General features: G+C 50.6%; 1 protein-coding gene across 1 annotated transcript in view; it reads left to right on the top strand.

Moving 5' to 3' along the window:
* Window positions 1-27,612, top strand: part of Lrfn2 (leucine rich repeat and fibronectin type III domain containing 2) — a 163,926-nt gene that overhangs the window by 46,822 nt on the left and 89,492 nt on the right. The gene's annotated exons all lie outside the window — the stretch shown is intronic.

The following is a 27,612-nucleotide window of genomic DNA, read 5'->3' as shown; positions in this document are numbered from 1 at the left end:
GGGGGAGCAGCAGTTGGAGGCCTCAGCGGAGGATCCATCCCAGGGGCCCTGAGAAAACTGACAGTTGTCAAAGATCCAGAGCGGGAGTCAGGAGGGAACAACTGAACAACTTCGTGGGGGCCATTGAGACGGAGGAGAACTTCACATCCGAGAAACGTGAGTTAAATGTGACTGGACAACCGGCAGGACCGTGTTCTGTGGAAGGATAAGGTGGCTGTAGTCAGCTGTTTGTTACCCAGACTCCTGCATGAGGAGCAAGCACCCGGAAGCTTTGGAAAAGAAGTCAGTTAATGTCCGCACCTAAGGGACAATCTGACAGAACTGCCTAAATGGTAGGCCTCGCTGTCACACGGAACAAACTTTGTGTATTTGTGTCAAATATTAACAACATCAGCTAGTATTTAATGAACTAAAACAGAGTATCCCAAGTAGTTTTCTGGTTAGAAATAATTTGATGAGGTAAAAATTCAAAAAGTGGGATTATTTCCTTAAATGAGCATATCTAGTATTTGAGAACACAAAAATACATATTTTTGTTAACATCAGATTGTTATATTCCAAGATTATATAGTAAATATATTTTACATTGTTGGGCTGTACAAAGAGACAATTTAATTCTAAGTTGTTTTCCCCAAAAATAAATGATTTCCAATTTTCAATTTAAAAACTATACTCCCAGAGGCAGCGATTGCCTTATCCAAAGTAAATGATTCGCTTTACAAAGTTTTCTAAAATTAACCCTATTAGCAGAACCTCTTAAAAATCTTTGCATTTTCATTCCACACACCCAAGCAACAGATGAAAGATAAAAGCAGTCAGTCATGTCAACTCTGCAATGATTTCCGTGTGACTGAATTAACAAGGAAGCCAGCTCCTCACTCCTTCTGCGGAGGGACAAATCTCTCGGCCACCACATTCGGACAGCAGCAGGCCGATTTCTTAACATCATTCTATTTAAAAGGAGATTGGTTGTTCAGAAGCATGGTTTGTAAAGCAAGATAACCAAATTAAATGAGCCTTAACAAACTTTGGCTTTGGAATTTCTTTTTTCTTTTTTTTTTTTCTTTTTTGGTTTTTCAAGACAGGGTTTCTCTGTGTAGCTTTGCGCCTTTCCTGGATCTCGCTCTGTAGACCAGGCTGGCCTCGAACTCACAAAGATCTGCCTGCCTCTGCCTCCTGAGTGCTGGGATTAAAGGTGTGTGCCACCACCGCCCCGGCTCTGGAATTTCTTAGAAAACATGCAGAAGTGTCCCTGCCAAAGGACCCCTTCTTGGTGTCAAGATGAGGTGCAGGCAGAAGACTCGGGGCTCACTGGGTTCTAAAAGCACCACAGGTGAGCCCAGGTTGGAGAGAATCTCCACCTAAGTCAGTGGTTTTCAACCTTCTTAATGCTGCGACCCTTTAATACAGCTCCTCATGTTGTGGTGACCCCCAACCATAAAATTATTTCATTGCTACTTCATAACTAATTTTGCTACTGTTATGAACTGTAATGTAAATATCTGATATGCATGATGGTCTTAGGTGACCTCTGTGAAAGGGTTGTTCAACCCAAAGGGGATCGCGACCCATAGGTTGAGAACCACTGGCTTAGGGTACCCCCCCCCTTAATAGAATCATTTGCTGATTCTACAGATACAAAACCAGCTGTTGAATATTCTGAATAATTTTCCAAGCTGTGAGTTTGATGACTTCCTCCTTTAAAGAGGAGACAGGTGGTTAGAGGATAAACCCTGAAATTAGCTTTTGCTAAGAACAAGGTAAAGGGTGTGACCAAGTGAACTAGCACTCAGGTCCCATGCCAGTAGGAGGTAGGCTTAGGTATAAGGATCTGTTCACAGCATCTTCTTATGTCAGTCAGGAGACATTGAGGGCAGAGTCATTGCTACCCGCCTCCACTGTTCGAGACATGTAGGATGTGGATGCAGACTCTGAGATCCTCCACCGGGCAACAGGATCCACCCCTGCCATGTGAGACATGAGGAGTAATTCATCTTTAGATAAGGAGGCGGATTTTTTGGTCAGATCCGTATGACCAAAGCTGGTCAGGCCTACACAGCCCGAGGCAGAGGCAGCAGACTTAGGGCAGGTCTGACTTCCCATGCATCCCTGTCCTGTAATGAGGCTAACTCGCTCCGGTGGGATGGTGTGGCTCCCATCCCAGAGAACTACTAGACCTACGAGTTTCCTGTCACAGATATGATAAACTTAACCCATTTTATGCAAGCATTCAATCTTGTATAACCAAATTTTATATATCTGATTTTGAATATTATTTTATATTTAAAACTACGTTAACTTTAAACTTGTTTTGACTTACTTGTTTCAGGCTTTACATTGACAACATATGTAGAATGCTATATGATAGGAGATAACAGAAGACTATACAGGAGATAAAATTAGTCTTTCCTCCAAGCCTGTCTCTGTAAATAAATTACATTTATACTCAGCACAACTGACCATTAACTTCCATATCTTAATTACCTTCAATAATTTAAAACAAGTTGGTACCTTTTGTAAGATTAGGATTTTACAATTTTCTTCCTGTTAAATTTGACCCTTAAAAACCATACAAATCTTGACTTAAAGATCTCTTATTACCCAAATAAACTTTAAACCATTAAAACAGTCTATAGAGAAACTGGACTTTTTAGTGTACTTTTAGAAAATGCCAGCTTTTTATATGACTCAGTTTCTCCAAATAGCTAAAGCTTAATAAAGATAGCAAAAGTATCATATTTTTGTATCACGTAGTTTTAAAACAAACCATCTTGAAAGTCTGGTGTTGCCTCCTTCGTCTAACAGAGGGAGTGTGGTTATAAGCAGAGGGGTACCACATGATCACCTTAACCGAGATGGTGACAAAGTCACATAGTGGTGCTTCTAGCATGATGAGGTCATCAGCCAAGATGGCAGCAGGCACATGGTACTCCAAAGTGAGCCCATCCGGCACATACCGTTCTTCTAAACAAGAGTTGAATTCCACTTACTGACTTAGTATGTTGTAGCAAATTAAGATTATCTATACATCCCTTTTAGATCACACTCAGTGAACTTCCAAATCCTAAACTACAGAAAGTTAGTTTCAACAAAAGCTTTAAAATAGTCAGAAAGGCCAAGGAAAAGGGAGGAATTCAGAGAGTTGACCACCTTGTCATTTGTAACCTCTGTGGGAAACAGTTCACTTCTTAGTTGTTCTTAGGAGCAAAGCGTCTTTTCTGGGCTGTTCTACTTTCTCTCCTTCTCCCCATCACAGTCAGGTGGCCTGCCTGACCCAGGACAGAGACTTTGGAGGAAACTTAAACAAGCATGCTTGGGTCTGGGGCAGATGGGCTAAAACCTGACCCCAGAGCTGCCTTCTCAGTACAGTGGACCAGCATGAGACAGTTTTTCCTTCCTTCCTTCCTTCCTTCCTCCCTTCCTCCCTTCCTTCCTTCCTTCCTTCCTTCCTTCCTTCCTTCCTTCCTTCCTTCCTTCCTTCCTTCCTACCTTCCTTCCTTCCTTCCTTCCTTCCTTCCCTTTTCTTCTTCTTCTTCTTCTTCTTCTTCTTCTTCTTCTTCTTCTTCTTCTTCTTCTTCTTCTTCTTCTTCATCTTCTCCTCCTCTCCTTCTCTTCTCTCTCTTCCTCCTTTCTCCTTTTGTTTGACATAGGGTTTCTCTGTGTAGCCTTGGCTGTCCTAGAATTCACTCTGTAGATCAAATTGACTTCTAAATCTGGGATCTGCCTGCCTCTGCCTCCCAAGTGCTGAGATTAAAGGTGTGCACCATCATCTCCTGGGTCAATTTTTTTTTCAGTATTATCCATATCCATAAGACATGTGAAACATGTAAGACTGAACCCAGTGATCTACTTATCCATAACCAGTTTGTGTGTGTCTGCAGATGGAACAGACAAGCTGGAGTGCTTTTCACCTCTTACCTGTTACAGAGACAAGCAGGGTTTTCCAGGCTTGGAGAGGCAGGAACACAAATAGGCCAAAAGAGTCGGCAGAAGAGGCAGAAGGCGAAGGAGCTCTATGCTAGCTCAGCTAGGAATAATTGTAACAAAAGGATGCAAGTTTGGAGACCCCGAAGAAACAGTGGACATTCTGATTCTGAGCCTGGTGGTGAGCCAGGGCTTTGAGCAAGATGAAAGAAAACTGTGAATTTTCTAGCATCCTGCCACTCTGTCTTAGGGAGTTATTTACATCAGTTTACATATTAAAAATCGAAAGATCCAAGTTTGCCCCAGCAGTGGCTATTTCAATTATGGAGCTCCAGTGAACCCCAGACCTAAGATCACAGGGCCAATAGAAGGCTCTCAGAATCTTGGGCTGTGGGCCACTGGAGAAATCCAGGAAATCTCTGCTAGTCTTAGCCAGTGGAAAGCTCTTGGAATCTTCTGCCGAGTTAGTCTCTGCAGAAAATTGAGACAAACACAAGACAAAGTCAATGTTCAGTTGCTTCGAGTGTGCTCTCTACATTCTGAAATGACCAACACACTTGGAACATAAAGGGGCATCCTCAGCTATTACAATTCCAGGATTAAGGTACCACAGTACCAGTGGAGGGTTCCCAGAGCTTTGGCTGATGGAGTGGCTCTTGGAAAGGCTCCAGAACCTTCTACCAAGTGGGTCTTACATAGAAAGGTCCAGAGAGTTCCCAGACCTAGCCAAGCACCTCTGAGTAAGGTCCAATGGCTTACTTTGTGCTGGCATTTCCCTGTCTTGCATTCTTGTCCTGGTTGAATGCAGGGTGGACCGCCCCCGCCCCCCAAGTCAGACTGCATCATCGTGAAACAATAAGGTGAGTGAGAAAGGGCAGAGACAGAGAATGAAGTAAAGAGACTGTGGGAGAGGAAAGGACTTTACTCAGGCCCTAGAATAAGGGCGTGGAGCTGCCTGCTAGGGAAGGGCTCCAGACGCCACCCCGGCTTTGGCACCGTTATGTTAGAGGGTTAGTTAAAGGCAGCTGTAGAGAGATGGAAGGTGGGAAGAAAGAGAGGCTTGGTCTGATCTTAGGTGGGACCGTGTTCATTCACTGCAACAGAGCATTTTATCATCCACATGTGCAGATGGCCAAAATACCTACCGAGGAAGATGGGATGCAGCCCCTTATAGGGGCGGAAATGACTTCTGTAGCCTGCAAGAGAAGCTGGGAAGTGTGGTCTCTCAGCAGGAAACTCAGTTGTTTGTACTGAAGTGTTGGTGTGGTTGCTGGCTCCTAAGCATCACACAGCCGGCTGAGATGCTTCTGCCGTGTGCTCCAGACTGTGCTAGGGGCTCCTGGGCCTCCTGTGGGGTAGTGAGCTCCTCGGCTTTGGTAGCAATCAAATAAAGAATAGACATCCAATGCAGCAGAAGCCCTGGAAAACACTCCAGCTCTGCCACAGCTGGCCTCACACCCCTGGCTTCACACCTTTGACATATTACTTATACTCTTTGTTTCTTGGGTTTGTGTTTTCTTAAGTTTTTTTTTTTTCTTATTTATATGTACCCATGTGTGCCTACCTGAATTTGTGTGTACCATGTGTGTTCAGGAGCCTGTGGAGGCCAGAAGAGGGCATCAGAGCTCTGGAAACTGGAGTTACAGATGGTTGTAAGCTGTCATGTGGGTCCTAGGAACCAAATCTGGGTCCTCTGCAAAAGCAGTGGGTACTCTTACCTACCAAGCCGTCTCTCCAGCCCCATGTGCTTTGGCTTTTTATTTGGGTCTGGGAACTGGAGAAATTAGAAATGATGACGTAGGTTGAACATCCCTGTCCCCAAAATCTGAAATGCCAAATCTGACACCATAATTAAAAAACAATTTGGTTCTCAGTGGCTGGGGAGACGGCTCAGTTGGTAAAGTGCTTACTCTGAAAACGGAAGCTTGATGCCCAGGAGCCGCAAAAAGTTGGGCATGGTAGCAAATGCCTGTAACCCCGGCGCTGGGGAAGCAGAGAGAGGTGGGGCCCTGGGGCTTGCTAGGATTCAGTGAGAGATACTGTCTCAAAAAATAAGATGGGGAGTGACGGGGGGGGGGCATCCAAAGATCTCATGGTGTAGGAGCATGAACAAGGATACGCAGACACACATACATACACATACATACACATACATGCAGAGATACACACACACACACACATAGAGGGAGAAGGGGGGGCATACGTTTTTGTAGCCCTTGAGATTTCAGATATCTGAATTACAGATGCTGGTTCTGTCTACACAACTGTTGGAAAACTCTGAAATCGGAAACAGGTCTGGCCCCAGGCACTCAGGCATTTCCCCGTCTCACAGCCAGGGCCGCATGCCCACAGCATCCACAGCCACTAGATCAGCCCCCCTCGGAGGAAGAGAACATGTGCACCGACCTGCACAGGCTTTGTTCTTGTCTCAGTTCCCTACACAACAGACTCCAACATGCCATGGATGCGCTACGGGAAGTAATGGAGAGGTGCTGGGAAGTGTGTGGAAGGAAGCATGTGAGCCGTGAGTGGTGTTACGCTGGTCTGGATGTGAGTCCTCCTCCCCATAGGCTCTTGTGTTGACTGGTCCCCAACTGGTGGAGCTAATTTTGGAGGTTCTGGAAGCTGTAGAAAGTGGGGCGCAGCTGGAGGAAGTAGGTTATCAGGGAATGTATTTGGGGAGAGCTCTGCCGTATCCTATCTCCCATCCCCTGCCTCCTGTATGCCCTGAGGTAAAGAAGCTTCCTGCCCATATCATCCTTCTGCCATGCTGGGCCGTGGGACATGGGGCCAAGACACACAAACTGAACTCTCTGAAACCGGGAACTAAAAGAGGTCTTTCTTCCTGAAGTTGCTTATTTGTATAAACTATTCTGATTTTAAAGTGTGTGTGTGTGTGTGTGTGTGTGTGTGTGTGTGTGTGTGTGTGTGAAGAATGTGAGTCATGACATGCATGGAGATCAGAGGAAAATTTGTGTGTGTATTCATGCATGTGTATATACATATATATATATGTGTGTGTGTGTGTGTGTACTTAAGCACGTGTGCCCTGGCATGAGTGGAGGTCAAAAGGACAATTGACAGAGTATGCTTTCTCCTTCTACCGTGCGGGTCCTAGGGATGGAACTCAGGTCCAGGCTTGGGAGCAAGTGTCTTTATCTACTGTGCTGCCCTGCCAGCCCACCTTGTACCATTTTATACAAGGCATCTGGGGGTCTTGGAACCAACCTTCCACAGATATTGAAGTTGGACCTACCCCATGGTGTGAGGTCTACAAAAGTTTGCACCAGCAAACCTGTGAAAGCGTGTTAAGCACTCAGTGAATACCACTTGTGGGATGATAGTCTCAGTCATGTGCTGATTTTCTAGAGAATTCCTTCCTTGGGGATAGAGGACAGCCATGGAGGTAACACTCAATCTCACCTGATTCTTAGTGGCCCTCTGTGTGGCAGATGGTGTGGGCTTGGATGAGAATGGTTCCCACAGGCCATATTCTTGAATACTTGGTCCCCAGCTAATGGAACTGTTAGGGAAGGATTAGGAGGTGTGGCCTTGTTGAAGGAGGTGTGTCACTGGAGCTGAGCTTGGGGTTCCAAAAGTCCACACCATTGCCAGTGTGCTCTCTCTGCATCCTGCTTATGGATAAAGATGTGAGCTCTCAGCAGCTGCTCCTGTACCACACCTGTCTGCTGCTGTACTCCCTGCCATGGTCATGAACTCTAACCTTCTGGACTGTAAGCCCCCATAAAACTTTTCTTCTATAATCTCCCTGGTCATGGTGTCTCCTCACATCAATAGAAAAGTAATCAAAACACAGGTCTCCTCTTGGTGTCCGGGTCCTTGGTGAGTGCTGCAGCTTGAGTAGAGAACTCTAGGTCAGCCCTCCTGTCCTCCAGACAGGTCTACAGTTTCCCTGGCCCCGCCTCAGGAAGTTCCCAGCCAAGAACAGCTTCCAGAGAATTTTCCCTGATCTTTCATCACCACGGTAGCCCAGCCCTTTGTCCTAGACATACTGATTCTTGCCATTTTTCTGATTCAACAAAGGTGGGGAGAATCCATCCTCTTGCTTGGTCACTTCATTTAGCCCCGAACCTAAAGAAGATTGCAGGCACTTGTGTGAAGCAGGACCTGTGTACATGCCTGTCTCTTCAGGGAGGTTTGTGATGCTGTTTGCTCAGCCTAAAGATACTTAAAAGTAGGGCTTAGCTCTCCCCTCAGACCGAGGCTTCCTAAAGATAGGCCTTGCCTCTCTCAAACCGAGGCTTTGAAGACAGCCCTTGTCTCCCTCGGACTAAGGCTTTGAGGACCTGCTCTTTCTCTGCCCACACCCCCTGCAGAGTCCTGTGAGCCTTCCCAGGCTCTCCCTCCTCTTCCTGTGCTGGAATAGATGGCCCTGTGTGACTGGTCACAGGTGGTGGCATCTGACATCACACTCCTTCCTCCTCCTCCTCCTCTCTTGACTCTGGCCTAGGCCGGTGCAGCATCCTCCCAGCCTTGCAGTTCTGGCCAGACCCATCTGCTTCTGCATCGCTGAGCCAGCTGCGAAAGCAGGTCACCTCCGTCTCCTTGCCTTTCTCATCCCCTCTCCTAATCGAATTGTTTTATTTTTTTCCTTCTTTGCATTGTGCATGTCAGAGGCAGCCTCACTGGCCCCTCTCGGAGCCTGCACCATCAGCAAAGTGTGGCTTGCCTTCCTTCCTGCCCTCTTTCCTCCGGCCTGCACCCCTGTGGCAGCAGCTGAGCCTGTCACAGCTCTCAGGGGAGTCTGCAGCAGACAGCAGGGCCCATGGAACCCTCCTTCCTCCCTGTCCTCCCACCTGCAAAGGAGGTGTTTGGATGAAGGGTGACAGGCCCTGGTGGTTAATGGGGTCACAGCACAGCCTTTCCTTGATAGGCTGCTATGGAGAGGTCTCCTGACCCTAGACAGTTCCTGCTCACGCCCCGGGGCCCCCAAGACACTGACAAGGACAACGCAGGCCTTGCTTCTCTCTCTCCTTCTGAACTTGGGTCCAGGTCACATTTCAGGTTTCAGGACGCCCTCAGTTACACCCAAGCATTTGGGACACAGCTGCAGCCTCCTAACTTGGGAAGAGCAATCACAGCTGTCATGGTAATGATGATAATGATCACCAGGCAGTCTGGCTGCTAATGCCCAGGGTGCCTCCCACAGGGCACCCTTGTCACCTGCTCCTGTGACTGACAGGCAGAGCCGCTAAGATTCGGAGGACCAGAGGTCATTGTGATCACATTACACACAAGGCCTTGGGGGTAAAGGAAGCCCTCCCTGGGGACTTCTTGCTTGCAGTTGTGACTGTGATATGCAGCTGCCCAAGGGAAGGAGGCTGACCAATCACAGTGGAGACTCAAAGCTGGGGGTAGGGGGTTGGGATGGGGGGTGGCAGTGGGTTCCAGTTCCAGGCTCTATGTGGGCCTAGAGCAGGTTGCTTTGTTCCTTTGAGCCTCAGGTTACTTTCCATGCATTGGGAGAAAGGGTCAGACACCCCTGGCTGTCCAAGAGGGCCTGGCTCCATGGTCCCCACAGGTACCAAGGTTCTCACATGCTCAAGTCCCATACAAAATGGCAGCTCATGGCCATGCAGCCTAGGTGCCTCCCCTCTGTCCATTACTCAGAGGGTAAATAAAGCTGCCCACTGTCAAGCCTGACCACCTGAGTTTGGTTCCGAGAGCCACATGGTAGGAGAGAACCAATTTCCCAAGTTGTCCACTGACTCTGCACACATACCCTTCAACCCACAAAATGGATAAACATAATAATTTAAGTTGTATTCATACTGAATGTGCAGACTTTTCTCTTGGTACCGTTTTCCTAGTAACTCGAAGCCCTGGACCTGCTTCCCTCTACATGTGGTCCATGTGTGCAGGACTGGCTTGACACTTCTCTGTCTGGGCACCAGGCTCCCACGTACAGGGCTGACTTTCCATAGGGATGTTTTGGCCACTGCTTCCCATCAGCTGATGCAGGTTGGCTGACCTGGTGGCAGAGGCTGTGAGTCACACCTCACTTTTGAAGGACTGCAGGGTACAAGCAGAATCTTAATTTTTTTTCTACCAGTAATCAACAATCAAAAAAAAAAAAAAAAAAAAAAAAAAGATGACTTGAAAGTCATGCAAGAAGTAGCATTTGATCACTTCCCCCTCCGTGTGTGCGTGTGCGTGGTGTGTGTGTGCGTGGTGTGGTGTGTGTGTGTGTGTGTGTGTGTGTGTCTTTGAGCAAGACAGAAGTAAAGTCAAAAACATCCCACTCACATACTTTTTAGAGCTGGGAACAGATTTTTAAAAATGCAAACTGTACATCAAGTAATAGGAAACTATATTTTGGTTCTGCATTTTATCCAGTTAAGGGAAAGGAAAAGACAGGACAAAAGAGCCGAGAAGCGAGAAGCAGAAGCGGGGTGAGGAGACAGAGGCAGATAAGGAACAGAAAGGGAAACTGTTTACAAAACAAAGCATTGTTCCTAAAGACACCCCAGGACCCCAGAGAAACACCCCACCCATGAAGTCAAGACCACCAGGACCTCTAAATGCTTGCTGCAGATTCTACACAGCCAATGGGCCCTTTTGGTGCTTGGCCCTCAGTCCAGGTGATAGAGGCAAGGGCTTGATTAAGGCTGAGTGCTGGAGCCCATCCCCATCTCCTGGCTGTTGTTATTTCCATCCTGGGTTCAGAAGGGACAGGGTTCCACTCTTAGAGCTCCCACCGCAGCGGGAGAGGCGGGCACATGAACAGAGATCGTAACAGTCTCCTCCTGCGATGATCCGTGTCAGTATCGTTAAAGTCAAAATGACAGGAGAAATGAATGAATTCCAAGCCGGGCACCAGCAGGCTTGGTGGGAGTCACTCACAGCTGCTGCCTGGAGGAGGTGCAGCAAGCGATTTAACCTCTCTGAGCCCATCTCTTCATCTGTGAAACGAGGATCAGTACGGATGTCTGTTACATTAAGAGATGAAGCATGCAATACTATCCTGTAAAATGGAAGCTGTTGAACAGAGGTAAAAAGATAGTGTTGGGAGACATGGTGTCACTGTGTGTGACCAATCACTGCGTATGTTATGTTTTCACAAAGGGAAGATATGAGCTGTGATGGTTAGTCTGTTTAAGCCACCTGTGGAGCTGATGACCCCACTAGGACTAGGCCACCACCTGCATAAAGCTGTCTGTGAGGAGAAATGATTTCAAGTGATCCTGAGGCCACCAACCTGGAATCTGCTTTGGCTTCCATGCCTTCTCTGTCCACTGGCCTTGGATCTGCGGCTTCTGCAGGCTTACAGCATACAGACCAATGGTACTTCCACCCAGGGGGTCCACCTGGAACTTCTCACTGTGGCCTGACAGGATTCTAACAAGCAAGAAAGCTGTCTGTTTCTGCTCCTTGTGTCTGAGATATCAAAGAGGCTAAAACAGCAGGAACAAAAAGGAGCCTTCAAGTCAGGGCCAGAAGAGCAGCTGCTGGGCTCACTGAGGCTTGTGCAACCCTGGGCCCAGGGCCAAGCTTGCACCTGTCAGCCAGACTCAGCTATCACCTCCTGCCTGTGTCAGGAGCAGTTGGGATCCCCCACCCACACCGCGACTCCATGACTTGGGAAATGGAGCCCACAGAGGTTTGGAGCCTTCCTCAGAGTCTCCAAACCAACTCTCCTGGTTAGCGTCAACTGTCAACTTGATATTGCTCACAGTCATTTGAGAGGGGATGCCCCAGTTGAGGAACTGTAGAGTCTAGTTTGGCCTGTGGATTTTGTGGAAATTGTCTGGGTTGTTAACCCATACAGGAGGGTCCAACCCACTGGAGGCAGTATCATTCCCTAGGCAGATGGTCCTGTGCTATATAAGAAAGCTAACAAGTGTGAGTCTGTGAGTGAGCAAGCAAATAATAGTCCTACATGGTTCCTGCCTCCAGGTTCCTGCCTGGAATTCCTTCCCTGGCTTCTTTCAGTATTGGACTGTGACCTGGAAGCGTAAGTCAAATTAACCCTTTCCTCCCCAAGCTGCTGTTGGTTGGGGGTTTTATCACAGTGACAGAAAGAAAACCAGGACATTCTCCCAGGCTATGACCAGTTGTGTCTATCTTGGACCCCCTGGAGAGCAGCAGCACGTAGGCAAGAGGCAGCAGGACTTGGGTGCTGAGAGCCCTAGTGTCGTCCATCCACCCCTCTTCAAGGGATGGTACTGACTCACTGGGTTGCCCTGTTAGGGGCGCCTGAATGTCCAGAGCTTCGGGTTTAACATAGTCTCCCCTGTGCAGCTGTGTAGCCCATCTCCTTAGGCTGCTGGGGCAGAAGGAGCAGGACTTGATGCCTGTGGTCCCAACCCCTTAGGGTTCAAGGCTTAGACCTGGGAAATTACAGGCTCACTTTCCTATACATGTGTCTATAACGTGCGTGTGCCACATGAGTGCAGTGTCCATGGAGCCAGAAGAGGGCACTGGTCCCCTGGTGCTGGAGTGATAGAGCCTCTGGGCAGCCTGGTGTGAGTGCTGAGAAGTGAACTCAGGTCCTCTGCAAGAGCAGCCAGTGCTCTGAACCACCGAGCCATCTCTCCAGCCCCAAGCTCCTTTAAGGTACGGGTAGGAAAACAATCTTGGCAGGATGTCTTCCTTGCCCCTTCTGTGGCCGGCCAAAATGGCTGAGAGGAACCACGGAAAGTTACTGCCATCAGTGAGATGATTCCATGAGGAGATCAGTCCCTGGGAGTCCCTGCACAGCCCCTCACCCAGAACCAATACACCCAGAGTCACTCTTCATCCTTTGTTCCTTTCATAATCTAGTTGAGTTGACACTGACAATTAACCTTGAAGGAGGTAGAAGAGTTGAATATCTGAGCTCAGAGAAAACCGAGTTCAAATCCTAGCTCCATCATTAATGGGCTGTGTGGCCTTGGACAGGTAACTGGCCCTCTCTGAGTTTGTCTTTTGTGAATGAGAGTGGGAACAGCCACTTTGTGGGAGCAGTCTCGGCTTTGGGTTTAAAGCACTAACATCTAGTGAGTGGGGGCGTGATTCCTCTGTGCCCGGTGGCAGGAGGAATCTGCCTTGTGTAGCCCAGTCAACTTGTAGAACCTGGACCCAAACCTTGAGTGCAACCATGCCACTTTCAAGGCCTTAAGGTGCATTTTTCTAATTAATTTTAAAATAGCATCATTGCCGGGTGCTGGTGGCGCGCACCTTTAATCCCAGCACTGGGGAGGCAGAGGCAGGCGGATCTCTGTGAGTTTGAGGCCAGCCTGGGCTACAGAGCGAGTTCCTGGATAGGCACAAAGCTACACAGAGAAACCCTGTCTCGAAAAAAAAAAAAAAGTAAAATAAAATAAAATGGCATCACTAAATGATCACTAATGGGTAAGATAATTTATGTCCTATGATTGTCAAACTCTGGCCAGGTTTAGTAGAGTGGCCTCCCCTCAACCCCTTCTTAATCGCCCCATCTTCAGTCAGGCTTGCTTAGCTCTCCTAATGAGTAATCTGGAACACGGCTCCTCCCTCGTACTCTGGATGGGCACATCATCTACAAAGGACCTTTTGTGTTTGAAGGGGAGGGAAAGAGGGTCAGGCGGATCTGAGTTCAAGTTCCGACTCCCTCTTTGCTAGCTGTGTGAATCTGGGAAAATCTCTTGACCACTCTGTGTAGGCCTCTGGTGTCCCCTCAAAGACAACGGGGCTAAGTGAGTAAAACAAATTCTGCCCCAGATGGGAGTCGGCCGGTTCCTTGTTTCTTTGGGTACTTCTTTATCCTCAGTCCTTTGGCTGTCCACACACTGGTTGAGAAGCCCAGGGATGACGATGCTGAGGCGACCACAGCTCCAGCCCTCCCCTGGTGCTTCTAGAGAAATGCTTCTGTCCATCTCCCTTTATTTTATTTATCATCATCATCATCATCATCATCGTCGTCGTCGTCGTCGTCGCAGTGATGGAGATAAAACTCAAGGTCTTGTGCATGCGAGATGAACGCTTTCCTGTGGAGCTGGGCTCTCAGCCCCTGCCTGACTTCCCTGTCGGTCTGTCTGTCTGTCTGTCTTCTTCGATAATTTTGCACATGTGTGGACCGTACTAACCCCTCCTCTTCCTCATCTTCTCATACCCCTCCCTAACTCTGCGTCCTTTTCATTCTCTTTCTTAACCCATGGTGTCCAGTCTATGCTGCAGTGAGGTGGCCTCACACTGGAGTGAGCTTCACCCACCAAGGCTTACACGTCGGGGGAACTGACCTCCCCATCGCCTAGCAGCTGCCCGTTGCCATTAGCTCCTCAGCTGGGGTGGGCTGCCCCACCTCTGTTCTGCATGCTGAGATTTTTGTCTGGTTTGAGCTCGCACAGGTATGTGCATGCTGTCACAGCCGCTGTGGGTTCTATGCACAACTGTCCAGCTGTGTCGCGAAAACACAGATTCCCCGTAGTCAAACACCACCCTGGCTTTGGAAATATTTATGCCCATGCTTCCAGAATGATCCCCGCGCTTTGGAGAAGGGTGTGTGATGTAGATGTCTAATTCAGAGTTGGTTATTTTGCAGTCTCGTTATCTTTGAATCTTCAGATATGTGCGTTTCATTTGGATCACCGTAGAGGTCAGGAAATTAGTAAGGAGAGGGGGAATCTCGAGAGGGAGATAGAACACAGTGGTATAAGGGGCTAAAGGGGGGATAATGGGCTAAAAGGGTTAAACTGGGGTTGGGTGGAAGGGCAGGGTAGAGGGGGAAATAGAGGGGGGAATAAATAAGACAGATTTTTCCAGAACGTCACGAGAAAACCTAACTTTTAAACGTGTGAGTGCCCATCCTCCAAGGAAAAATCTGGAATCCTGTTAGACTCACCCACCCCACCCTGAGAGTCCCTCCCTCAGGCCCCCTTGGCATTGCATCCTTGTCTTGGTGACTGCCACTGACTAGTCCAAGTTTATACCTACTGTGAAGTCTTGCTGTCAAACTGTTGCATGTTACGACTTCCCATGTCGTAGAGAGGAAGAGGGCGTCATCCAGTCCTGCTCTCCCTGACTCTGCGCCCCCATGCCTGGAGCAGACATCACTCAATGCTCCTGTTCATACAAAGGGGAGAGGATGGATCTGCAGATGGCTGCCACTGAAGCCCTCCGAGACCCTCCTGTGGCAGAGCAGTTGGTAGGGTGGAAGGCAGCTTGGGTGACAGAGCGAGTTGGAAGAGTCTGCCCTCCACCCCTCCAAGTTTGCCCAGTTTGAGCACAGCACTGACAAGGACTGTCTGATCTCTCCGTTTCAAGGGCCACACCTGCTGCTGCTCGCTAACCAGGTGCAAGACGGTTAAAGTCGGCAGCGTTTAACAAGGGTCCCTGGAGGAGGGTGAATTCGATGCAGAGCGGAGAGGAGGGAACTTGAGAAGGCATGTTAAGGGTGAACTTGGGGGCAAAATTCCATGCCCAGGAAGCCCGACAGCTGTGCAGGGTGGAAGAGCAGGTGGGCTTCCTGGAGGAGGCGAGGAACTTCAAGGAAGGTGTGGAGTGAGGAGCAGGTGGAGCTGGGGTCGGGGTGGGGCAGCAAGTGGGCAGGGAACGCGTATAAATCTCTGCTCTGAAGCTCGTAAAATTCTACAGCTGCAGATCTCTGTCAGTTTTATATTAACATTTACCTAACAAGTAGATTGAGAGATTGTGTTATTTACATACATATATGGAGGCCGGCTGGAACCAGGGATCCTTACTCCTGTAACATGACGTTTTATTGATTAATAAATTAGACACTTACAGATCAAGCACAAATCAAATCCATCCATTTCAGACACCCATCAGGCGCAAATGAATGTAAATCAGGAGGCTTCATTTGCATACGCAAAGCAAGCCATTTAACCGTCATTTGTCATCGGCACCCCTGAGAGGCTGTAATTTGCTTAGCAAGGCAGCCTGCAGCAGGCGGGCCCTGAGCTCTCGGTGACTTCTGAGACCGGGGCAGTGCACAGCAAATACACGGGGCTGGGCAGAGGGAGGCCTCCAGTCTGCTCTTCCTCCCAGAACAGCCTGCACGGCCGGCTGCAGAGGACAGTTGATGTGGAGTGAAGTGGGGCGGGGCGGTGCCTCAAAGTCACTTGGAAAGTCTAAGGCTGGGGACGTGATGCTCAGTGGTTAAGCACGTCTTACGTCAGCAAGAGGACCAGAGCTCGGATCCCTAGACCCTACATAGATTCCAGGCACGGTAGCAGCAGGATGCATGTCAGCCGTGGGGAGACTTTGGGAGTTGGACAGCAGAATTCCTGGAAGCTGTCAGACCGGCTAGCCCAGTGAAGAACAGAGAGACCCTGTCTCAAACAAGATGGAAGGGGGGAAGTCTGTGACACATGAGGTTGTCCTCTGACCTCCTTATTTGGGCTGTGACACATTTGCACCCTCCCTCACAAACATGAACACACAAACATGCACATTAACACAGGTACATGTGCGTGTGTGCCCTAGAGCACAGACACAGACACAGACCTGGATGGACACACACACACACACACACACACACACACACACACACACACATACATAGAAGGAGGGAGAATTCTGGAGCCAAATATTAGTGACCATAAGACCGGTTCAGGTTCCCTAGATGCCATGTTCTAAGGCAACAGTTTCATGAAGTTTCATAGAACAGAACAAAGAAATCCATAAATCACGACACTTGACAAATGCATTGGTGCAATCTTCATGCAGCATGGTGGGAAATGGGCTCTAGCTTCAGCGGCTGTTTGAAGCCCTCCTTAGCCTTTGGGTCGGTGGCAGCTAGGGGTCTGTTTGAACATTACAAAGAATTTACCTAATCGTCACGAATTATTAGGGTACACACAGAAGTAAATGTCTACTTAGGAGCTAAGTTACCCTTTGGCCAATACCCAGCCAATCAGACTTGTGGAATGTTTAACACAGGCATGGCTGACCCTTCTTCCTTCCTTCCTTCCTTCCTTCCTTCCTTCCTTCCTTCCTTCCTTCCTTCCTTCCTTCCTTCCTTCCTTCCTTCTTTCCTGGAAACTCCAGTTCACAAGGTGGAATCAGGGACCTGCTGAGTCTTGTCTCAAAGTAAAATCCAGCTGACAGATCTGTGTGTGGAGGGAAGGGTGGGGTTTGAGTTCAGAGAGGTCAACTCTATTTCATAGCTAATGAACTGAATCCCAGGGAAAAGTGACTTACCTTAGTCACACAGCAAGACAGGCACAGACAGGGCCAGAGCCGGTCCTCCCAGGGGTGTGTGTGTGGGCGTGGGCGTGTCTGTCTCTGTCTGTGTGTGTGCGTGCATGCATGTGTGCGTGCGTGTGCGTGTGTGTGTGTGTGTGTGTGTGTGTGTGTGTGTGTGTGTGTGTGTAAATGTGCATGAGTGTGGATGGATGTACATGATCATTTATGCATACACGTGAGGGCTTGCTGAGGGATGTGGTGGTCCACAAGTGCGTTACTAGGGGAGTGAGAGTTTCCTGCTGGCCTGTCTTGACCATGGGACACCTGCTGTAGGCAGGAGGAGGACTTTTCACCTTGACTTTTTTTTTTGTTTTTTTCCGTGTTTTAAAATCTCATGTTTGGAGAAAGGCAAGGTAAAGAAGTTTTGGTGTGGTTTCAGTTTTTTAGAATTTCTCTAAAACTGGGCATGGTGGCACATGGCATATGCCTATAACCCCAGCATTTAGGAGGTACAGACATGAGGACCAGAAATTCAAGAATATCCTTGGCAACATACTGAGTTTGAGACCATCCTGGGCTACATGAGACCCTGACTCCTGTAAACAGTTTTTCCCCTCTTGGGCACCAAAAAAAAAAAAAAAAAAAAAAAAAAAAAAAGCTAATGGGGACATTGTCCCCAGGCTTTCTGTGTTACTCCAGGTCACAGTTAAGGGTAAACCTCTAGGTGACTTTCTTGGGGCTATGCAGAAGTGACTCACAGCCTGGGCTCCCTCTCCAGCCCTTCTCCTATTCTTCTGCTCACAAACCTAGCAGCTGGACAGCAGTGGACAGACCACAGGCTATGCAGGACCCTGAAACTCACCTTTCTAACTCACCTTTGCAGGCTGTCGCCGAGGCAGGTCCCAGTCACTGACCAGGCTGGCACCTCTGCCCTGCTGCTGGAGGGACTGAGCATGCTCACAGGTCTGCTAGGCAGCCCAGGCTATCTCACTCAACCTTTATGTAACTTGGCCCTTGTGAGCTCACATTTGCCGATGCTGGGCCAGGCCCGTATACAGTTGGTGCTCAAAATAATGGCACCCCTGGGAAAACATGGCCTCGTGATGTCTGCTTCAGAGGGCAATTGATGATAAAACACCTGGAGGTGCTTGAGGGTCTTGAAACACTTGAAGGGCAAAGCAGATAGCGTTTGGTTTGTGGGTAGGCATTGGCCTGTCCACTGGGCCCAGGGCTGGATCTGTGGGAAACTGCTGGGTGCTGGGTGGGGTATGAATGATACATCCATGGGTATTCCAAGGATGGAACTAGAAACCAGGGTCCTCCATAGAGGATGAAGAAGTTTCACATCTATCCAGTATGGAGTACTTATTGAGCACCTACTGTGTACCAGGTACCTTCTCAGGTCTCACACTGGACACAATGACAAATATTCTTGTTCATCTGGATTCAGATGGCCTGTGGGGTCCTAAAGCGACAAAGACCACTGTGACAAAGTCAGACTCATGCCTGTGGGGACAAATGCTAAGGACCACAGATGGAAACTAGTCACCAGGCTCTCTGTCTGGGAGTCTGCCTTCCCCTACCACCCTCTCCCTCTCTGTTGGTACCACACTGACACCTGACCCTCAGCCTGGCTTCTGGCCCATCACACACACACTAACAGAGGCAGGGTGCAGGGAAAGAGCATCAGAAGATTCCGGATCTCACACAGAGGCTGTTGTCAGGTCTAAGTCAGTGACTCTGGAGCCCTGGAGCTCCTGGAATTCCTGCGAAGATCGCCACCCACAGAGCCCTAGAGTGCTGTCTAGGCCAGGGAGCTGGGAGTTCTGGTGGTCTTCACACAGTCCCTTGTGGAGCCCAGCCTGCCTGATTTTATCCCAACTTCCAGAAGAGTTCCAGGCAGGATAAAATGGGGGTACAGCAGGTGTTCGGTTGAGCAGCTGTGGCCTGTATCCTCCCAACTCTGCACGGGAGTTCAGCACCCTAATCAGATGGAGACTTTGAGTCTTCTGACTGTGGGTACCACCTGAGCACCTCATTCTCTGGATCATTGCCCAGACCCTGACACAGGTAGTTTGAAAGAAAATAGCCTCCAAAGGGAGTGGCCTTGTTGGAGTAGGTGTGGTTTTCTTGGAGGAAGTGTGTCATTATGGAGGCAGGCTTTGAAGTCTCATATATGCTCAAGATTCTGCCTAGTGTTTGAGTCTACTTCCTGTTGCCTTCTGATCAAGATGTAACCAACACCACATCTGCCTGAAAGCCACCATGCTCTCCGCCACAATAATAATGGACTAAAACCTCTGAACTATAAGCTGCCCCCTCAATTAAATGTTTCCTGTATAAGAGTTGCCATGGTCATGGGTTCTCCTTCCCAGGCACCCTAGCTGGTGGATCTAGCCCGTCACATGCAGGACGCATGCTGCAGAGAGAAGACAGCCGAGAAGAGGCTGCTCTAATTTCATGTCTGTGGAGATGGTGAAATATCCTGACCTAAAGAAGCTAGAGCAGGAAAGGCTGATTTAGCTCACCATTCCAGGTTACAGTCCATGGTTGTGCGGAGTCAAGGCAGGAGCGTACAGCAGTTGGTCACAGTCACAGACAGGAGCAGAGGATGCACCGTGGATCCTTGCTGTCTTGCTGTCTCATCACTTGGTTAGTTCAGGACGCAGCCTGCAGAATGACACCACCCACAGTGGGCTGGTTCAGTTATCAATTAAGATCCTCATCCACATGCCCACAGGGCAACCTGACCTAGATGATCCCCCACTCTAGACTCTTTCCAGGTTGTGTTGAAAGGCAAACCTTCTTCCACATGCCTCTATCAGGAGAAGCCTTCCTTCCAGAGACTCCTGACTTCCCAGCACCACCATTGGCTGGACACCAAAGGAGTAAACACTCCTCCCTTCATTCCTGGGATCATGGCCGCCATCCCCAGAGAATCCCTCCAGCCAGTCCATTGCACAGATGGAGAGTCGAGGCCACAGAAGGGAACACGGTCTTTGTCTCAAAGATCACAGCCAGTTCTGTCTCAACGTGGGGCCATTTTATGAAGGGGTTGCCTTACGGGCTCTGGTCTGCTTCCCTCCGGTCCCCCTCTGTCAGTCTCTTTCCGCCTTAGGAAGACGTGAGAGATTGCTAAGGGGAAGTGGTGAAATGCTCCCACGTGATTCTGAACAGCCCAAGCTGGACCAGACCTCCCTGTCTGGACAGCCTTTGCCATCCCCGTCCCTGCCACCCAGGCCCTTAAGGGCAGAGCTCAGAGCATCTTGTTACTGTTTTTGTGAATCTTCGATGATAATTATATGTATAAAATTCGATTGCTTAAACCGTTCAGGATTAATCGGCACCAACACACGGAGCTGTGCTTTGCCTGTAATTAGCGATTCCCTGGCAAATGCATTTTGCAAAATAGCACTTGATTTTAATAACAGGCTGTTAGTATTAGAACGCTGTGCCCACTTCCTTTCAAATTGTCAAAGAAGCCCCCATTCCTGGTGCCCTGGGCTGTGCTGAGGACTGAGCACCTTCTGGGAAAGGGATCTCAGCGGCAGATCTAAGGACCCCCCCCCACTCCTTTCCCATCTTTCAGGGTCACCAAGATCTCAGCTGCTGGCAGATTCCCATCATCCATCCTTTCTCCCCCACTTGCCAGGGACAGCCCCTTCTCCCTCGCCTCCCCTCTGACTCTGGGGTTCTCGCTCTGGCAACAGCAGCTGTCCACCTTTGGTGGACTGTCTCCGCCTCCCTCCAGTCTTCTCTCTCTTTCCAGCAGCTTCTCCAGCCCTGCTGTCTGTTGGCTCTGTCTCTGCACCTCCCTCTGTGGGGCCGGTTTGTCCTGCCCTCCTCACCCACCCAGGTCAGGAAGGAGACAGCCCCGCCCCCTGGAGCGCACTCTGAGTGAGGTAAGGACAGGTCCCACAGTTTCCCGAGGCACAGCCGTGGGTGAGCATCTGCCACTGAGACCAGGAGTGTGCAGTAGGAGGTGAGGCGCTGGTGTGGCAGCTGCCAGCCTCTCCCTCCTCCTGATGTCCAGGCCTCCAGAGTCCTCTTTCCTCACTAGGGCTGCGGTCAGCACAAAGCCAGCTGCCTGGCCATCTCTGAGTGTGTGAAGCACCAGAGTGACCACGAAATGGACTTTTCTGTGGGGGTGGGCTGCTAGAGAAAGAGCAGGAGGCGGAAGAGCTCAGGCAGGGTGTTACAGACGGCTGAGTGGGAAGGCAGGTGCCAGGTCTGCAAAGGAGGGCTAGCGTGCAAACCTGGACTTTGCTCTTCTTCCTCTGCACCCCTGGAGGATCTCAGAACAGACCTAATTATTTTCCCACAGCCTCCCCCTCAGTGGCCAGTGCGGACACTCCAGCCCCTCTTGCTCTCCCTTGGCACCTCCAGCGCCTCCCTCTCTGGCTCATATCTTCACGCTGCTGCTTGCTGTCCCCTCAGCCTGTCACCGCTACTCCCCAGCCTCCAAGACCGCTGCGGGTCAGAACTGCAGCACCAGCTGGACTTCCTGTTCCCTGCTTCTTGCTAGTCAGGAGGGTCTCCTGTGGCTCCAGAAGGTTCTATCTAGAGCTAAACCTGGGTTTCATGGATATATTGCTTCAAATCCCTTCTGAGTCTCTCTGCCTCAGAGACTCCCCCCAGCCCACCTAGCTTTATCGCACCCAATTTCTACACACAGACAGGTCAGGTTGTTCCCAGGACCATGGTACCCGGAAACCTTTCTCTGCCCTTCCGCTGCTACACATTCCAGCACACATACATTCTAGAGTCTGCAGAGTGCTTGGCATATGGACCCTGCACAGTGTTGATTGAATGATGAAATCTCAAACGGGGAGTCATCATTCTCGGGAAGCCTCTCCTACCGTACCCTGGACTTACTGTGTGTGTGTGTGTGTGAGAGAGAGAGAGAGAGAGAGAGACAGAGACAGAGAGAGAGACAGAGACAGAGAGACAGAGAGACAGACGGAAAGAGAATACACTAACCAGGGCACTTTTGATTGCTCACCTTTTCTGCTCTGACAGGAAAACACGTCTTTGGTACTGGCCAGCTCACACTGTGAGTGGGACAAGCCACCCCAGCACTAGGCCACCCGGTGTTCAAATCTTGATCCTCTTTGTATCAACAGAGACAAGTGGTTTCAAATTCTCTAGACATATCGGTGGGTTTATGTGTTGAGTATTCATTCATTCAGAGTACAAGCACCTACAACGTGCCAAACACTGTTCTAGCCACTGCAGAGAGGACCATAAAGAAGACTCATAAGCTGTGGGGACGGCACAACTCAATATCGGCGTCCGCTCTCTTCCTGGATCTCTTGTTAGTGCCCTCAGGCTTCCCCTTGGTCAGGCTTTGCTCCATATACCTCTCCACTGCCAGGGAAGTCCCTGCTCCCCACTCCTGTCCCCTCTGCTCTGTCACCTGCCCCAACCTGTCTGCCTCTGGCTCACTTGGGACACACTTGGCACACTTTGTTAGTGTATGTAAACCGGAGGTAAGAGCCACATCCCATTCATCAGTCCTCGGTGCTTGGAATACAGTAAACATCCAATACATGCATGGTTGAGTGGGCGTAAAGTAATGGCTGAGTGTATCCTGAATGATCTCATCTCATGAGCACCATCCATGCAGAGATGCTGGCTGGGAAATGACACCTGCTGGCTTCCATAGGAGGGAGAATCCCTGCTGACACCTCTGTCCCATAGGTCTCCCTGTGAGGGGAGCAGCCTTGGAGGCGGGGTCCCTAACACAACCCAAACCACTGAGCACCAACCTCCGTGTGCTGCACAATTCACTGGATTTGGGGGGCTTCGATTTCCCTTTTTGGAGATCTAGTGGTACTGACTTCACAGGGAATTGGAAGAAATGTTAGTTGTCAACTGTGTTGGGAGGCATAGGAGAGAAAAGAGGGAATGAGATAAAATCAGCCTAGCAGAGATGAGGAATGCCAGGAAGATGCTCAGCACAGCGCCCAGGCCACGGGCAGTGGGCATGCTCGCAGTGGGCATGCTCTCAGTTCTCATTGCCAGCCGATGCAAAGGCATCATTTTATAGATGAAGAGACGAGATGACTCTTATGGTCATTCGGCAGTTGAGGACAGACCTGGGAGTCGCAGCCAAGTAACTGGTGTCCCAACAGGCCTCGGGGCTAGTATACCACTGCCTGCTTCTATTTGGAGAGGGAAATGAGATATCCGGGCCGGAGGTTGGTGAGAGGTGAAATACTAACCTGGTGATCCCTGTTCCTCTCTCAGTGATTCACTTTCGGACAGTCATCCAATTGTTGAAGCAGAAATAATCCCCATCTTCTGCCCAGCTCTCCCGCAACACACAGGGCTGTTGCTTGTGCCCGAGTGTACCACGGGGTGACAGACTACGGCAGAGTGAGAGTGTCTCCGGCAGTGCCCATGCACAGGTGTGAGGGGCAGTGGAGCAAGCCTGCTCGTGGGGGTGCAAGTGTTAGAGACAGGGAGAGGTACTGGGCGGGCGGGCGGGACAGGTAAGGACGTCACCTGTTTCTGTTCAGAGCCCTCATCAGACTGTAGGACACCTTTCCAGCATCTAGTGATGTTCTCCGAGGAAGCTGCCATCAGGCCTACCAGAGGGCATAAATTAGGGGGCGCCGTTTGCTTCCTCACCCACAGATTTCCTCACAGATCATGTGAGATCTTTCTCATCTTCCTCTCTCCTGTGCTGCATGCAGGACTGTCCATGTCCTCCCCCCTCCCCTTCTGTGACCCCCCTCCACCTCAGCCCGCCCCTCCCCTCCTGTGACCCCCCTCCATCTCAGCCCGCCCCTCCCCCTGTGACCCCACCTCCACCTCAGCCCGCCCCTCCCCTCCTGTGACCCCACCTCCACCTCAGCCCGCCCCTCCCCTCCTGTGACCCCACCTCCACTTAGCCCACCCCTCCTGTGACTCCACCTCAGCCCATCCCTCCCTCCTGTGACCCCCACCTCCACCTCAGCCCTCTCCTCCCCCCCCCCCGTGGTCCCCCTCCACCTCAGCCCTCTCCTCCCCCCCCCCGTGGTCCCCCCTCCACCTCAGCCCTCTCCTCCCCCCCCCCCGTGATCCCCCCTCCACCTCAGCCAGCCCCTCCCCTCCTGTGACCCCCACCTCCACTTAGCCCACCCCTCCCCCAGTGACCCCCACCTCCACTTAGCCCACCCCTCCCCCCTGTGACCCCCACCTCCACTTAGCCCGAGCTCAGGCCTTTTAGAGACCAAGTACTCGCACAACGCAGTAGACTTAGACATGGATGTCATGCACTTGGCAGTCTTTGGTGGATGTAGAACTTGCAATGGGGAACAAGGGGAATCCAAGCTTTTTCTGCCACCCAGTGCCAGGCCATCCTGCAGCCACTGCTGATCCTCAGAGAAAGAACACAAGCCCTTGGTGTTGGGACCTCTCCAGTGTAGCCAGTATATCCAAAGCGCCTGGAGCAAGGCCCGGTAGGCAGCAGACAAGTGACGAATGCTCACCTTGACGAGAGGAGCCCAGAACACCTGGCCTAAGAGGTGAGCCCAGCCCCGAGGTCCCCCCTGTTCCGTGCCCTGCTGACTGGGGCAGGGAATCAGCTCCCAAGAGGCCAGTGTTTCTGCAAGATGGCACAGCCAATCAAGCCCAGACTTGGGGACTGTCCCATCTGGCCACTGCAGTGTGTACTCATACGTGTGCAGGCCAGAAGACAGCCCAGCTGTTGTTCCTTGGGGACACTGAGCCTTCTTTTGGAGACAGGGTCTCTCTCACTGGTCTGGAGCAGGGACATCTCCCCAGCTCTGGAATTGAGAGTTCCCTCCGCCACGCCGGTCCTGTTGCTTGTGAGGTATGCTTGGCTGTCTTCCCAGCCCAGACTCCATGATCTTATCCAAACCCAACTTGAGTGTGGGTGAGTGGGAAGCTGTGGGAGGAAAGAGAAGCCAAGCTGACGGACAGCAACGTGTCATCTAGGGGCTGCGTGGACTCCAGGGAGACAGCCCTTTTAGGCAGGTGATTTTCTAATTAGCAAAATAGGGGGAGTCCATCAGAGATGGTTGCAAATTAAATCAGGTGACCTCTCCTTGTCCTCTCAAGTGGTGCCTAGAGGCACAGCTTCTCTGACTCAGTCTTTTCCTGATTCCTTATGGACATTTTGGTCCACGGAAAACCAAAAACCTGGTGACCCTCCAGCACCTGGCTTGGTCTGTGTGGTTTTGATGTCAATGGTAACAAAAGGTGAGGTAGGACGTCCGAGACCCTCGGCAGAGGCAAGGGTGAGAGGCTCCTGAGCCGGGTCAAGGTTCACAGAAGGCAGAGCCTGGGTCCCCAGACGACCCCGCCGTAAGTGGTCAGTCCCCTGCCGTAGTGAGCTTTCTCCAAGACTGTAGTGGGACGTGTGGTCTTATTTGGGAGGATTTCCCACGAAACAGATGTGAGATGAGGTAGCCGAAGAACAGGGGAGGAGGCGGGCCTGCCAGACACCCACCCCTGGGGGCACCAGGGATTTACTTAGTCTCACAGGGCACCCTAGCGGCCAGCAAGGGGGGATCCTCAAATTGTAGCCATCCAGGGCTAAGTAAGCAGGGCGTCTTGAGTTGTGGGAAGTGCTAACACCCTGCCGCTTTGGACCTTTCATACAGACCAGCCATGTGGCTCTGGAGTGCAGGAAGCCTCTGAGAAGAGAAGTGCACTTGCTGGCTGCTGGGAGCTGCATAGAGCCATGAAGAAGCAAAAGGGGTCAGGGGACCTCAGCAATACCTGTCACACTCAGGTTGAACCCACTGAGGTGGCTCTCGACTCACATTTTAAACAAAGAAACAAACTTAACTATTACGTTTTCCCTTAGTTTGCGTGTGTGTGTGTGTGTGTGTGTGTGTGTGTGTGTGTGTGTGTGTGTGCGCGCGCGTGTGTGTGTTCTCCATGCAGGCAAAGGTCAGTCTCCATGCAGGCGGAGGTCAGAGGACAACGTTCGTGAGTTCTTTTGAGTTCATTCTCTCCTTCCACCACGTGGGCCCTAGGGATTGAACTCAGCTCACCAGGCTTGGCCGCAAGCACTTTTACCTGCTGAGCCATCTTGCCTGCCTGGTGGCACCTCCAGCCAAGAGCTGAAGGGAAAACAGGCAGGGCGTGGGGATGGGGACTGCTCTGGGTTCCCCACACTGGCTGATCCTCTAGGAAGTGAGTCAGGGGGTGGGGTGGGGGCGAGGGAGGAGTTGAGGCGGGCTGGCTAGAGAATGCTGCTGTTAGCGCATCAAACATTTTTTAAAGGCGGGAATGCGAAAGTTCTGCAGACCTTCTCAGACCCTGTGCCTGCCTCGGCGTGTGTATTCATGTATAAGTATGTACACATGCAGCAGCTTCCTCTCATCAACAGTGATGCTGATGTGCATAGGAATCTATAACGTACTGTGTGTGCTGTAAACATCCAGTGTGTGTGTGTGTGTGTGTGTGTGTGTGTGTGTGTGTGTGTGTGTGTGTAACTACGTGTTGTTGGTATTTTTTCTCCCCCATTTGATTCATGGAGTCATTTCCTTCCCATCGAGTTCCGGGGAACATCCCTTGGAACTGATGCTCAGAAAAACTTTCTAGAGTTTTCTCATACACAGCTCTGACTGATTCTGTTAAAACAAGAATATATCATTTCTTCAGTTTAAGTCCTCTCACACTTTCCAGGGGCTAACCTGGTCTGCACAGTGTGTTCCACACTAGCCAGGGCTATATAGTGAGACCCTGTCTTAAAGTGAGAACCAAAGCAAAACTGTGTGTGGTGATGCCTAACTATCGTTCCATCTCTAGTTGCGAGGCAGATGCAGGAGGACCAGGAGTTCAGAACCATCCCCAGTTGTATGATGGATTCAAGCTGGGGACCAGCCTGGGCTATAGAAGACCTTCTCTCAAAAAAAACCAAACCAAAATAGAAAACAGTTCCTCCAGGTTGTTAAACAACAAACTCCAGCCCTGCGCACTAGCCTTTGTGACCTGGCCTCCTCCACCTGTGCACGCCTGCTCCACATGTGCACCCCTCCACATGTCCACATGTGCACCCCTCCACATGTCCACATGTGCATCCCCCTCCACATGTGCATCCCCTCCACATGTGCACCCCTCCACATGTGCATCCCTGCTCCCACCCATGCACCCCTCCATCTGTGCATCCCTCCACATGTGCACCCCTCCTCCATATGCGCACCCCTCCACATGTACACCCCTCCACATGTGCACCCCTCCACATGTGCACCCCTCCACATGTGTACCCCTCCACATGCGCACCCCTCCACATGTGCATCCCCCTCCACATGCGCACCCCTCCTCCACATGTGCATCTCCCTCCACATGTGCATCCCCCTCCACATGTGCATCCCCCTCCACATGTGCATCCCCCTCCACATGTGCATCCCCCTCCACATGTGCATCCCCCTCCACATGTGCATCCCCCTCCACATGTGCATCCCCCTTCACATGTGCATCCCTGCTCCCACCCATGCACCCCTCCACATGCGCACCCCTCCTCCACATGTGCACCCTTCCACATGCACACCCCTCCACATGTGCACCCCTCCTCCACATGTGCACCCCTGCTCCCACCCT

Source organism: Peromyscus leucopus, chromosome 16_21 (assembly GCF_004664715.2).
Source record: "Peromyscus leucopus breed LL Stock chromosome 16_21, UCI_PerLeu_2.1, whole genome shotgun sequence".
Taxonomy (NCBI): Eukaryota; Metazoa; Chordata; class Mammalia; order Rodentia; family Cricetidae; genus Peromyscus; species Peromyscus leucopus.
This window is presented reverse-complemented; position numbering and strand designations above follow the sequence as displayed.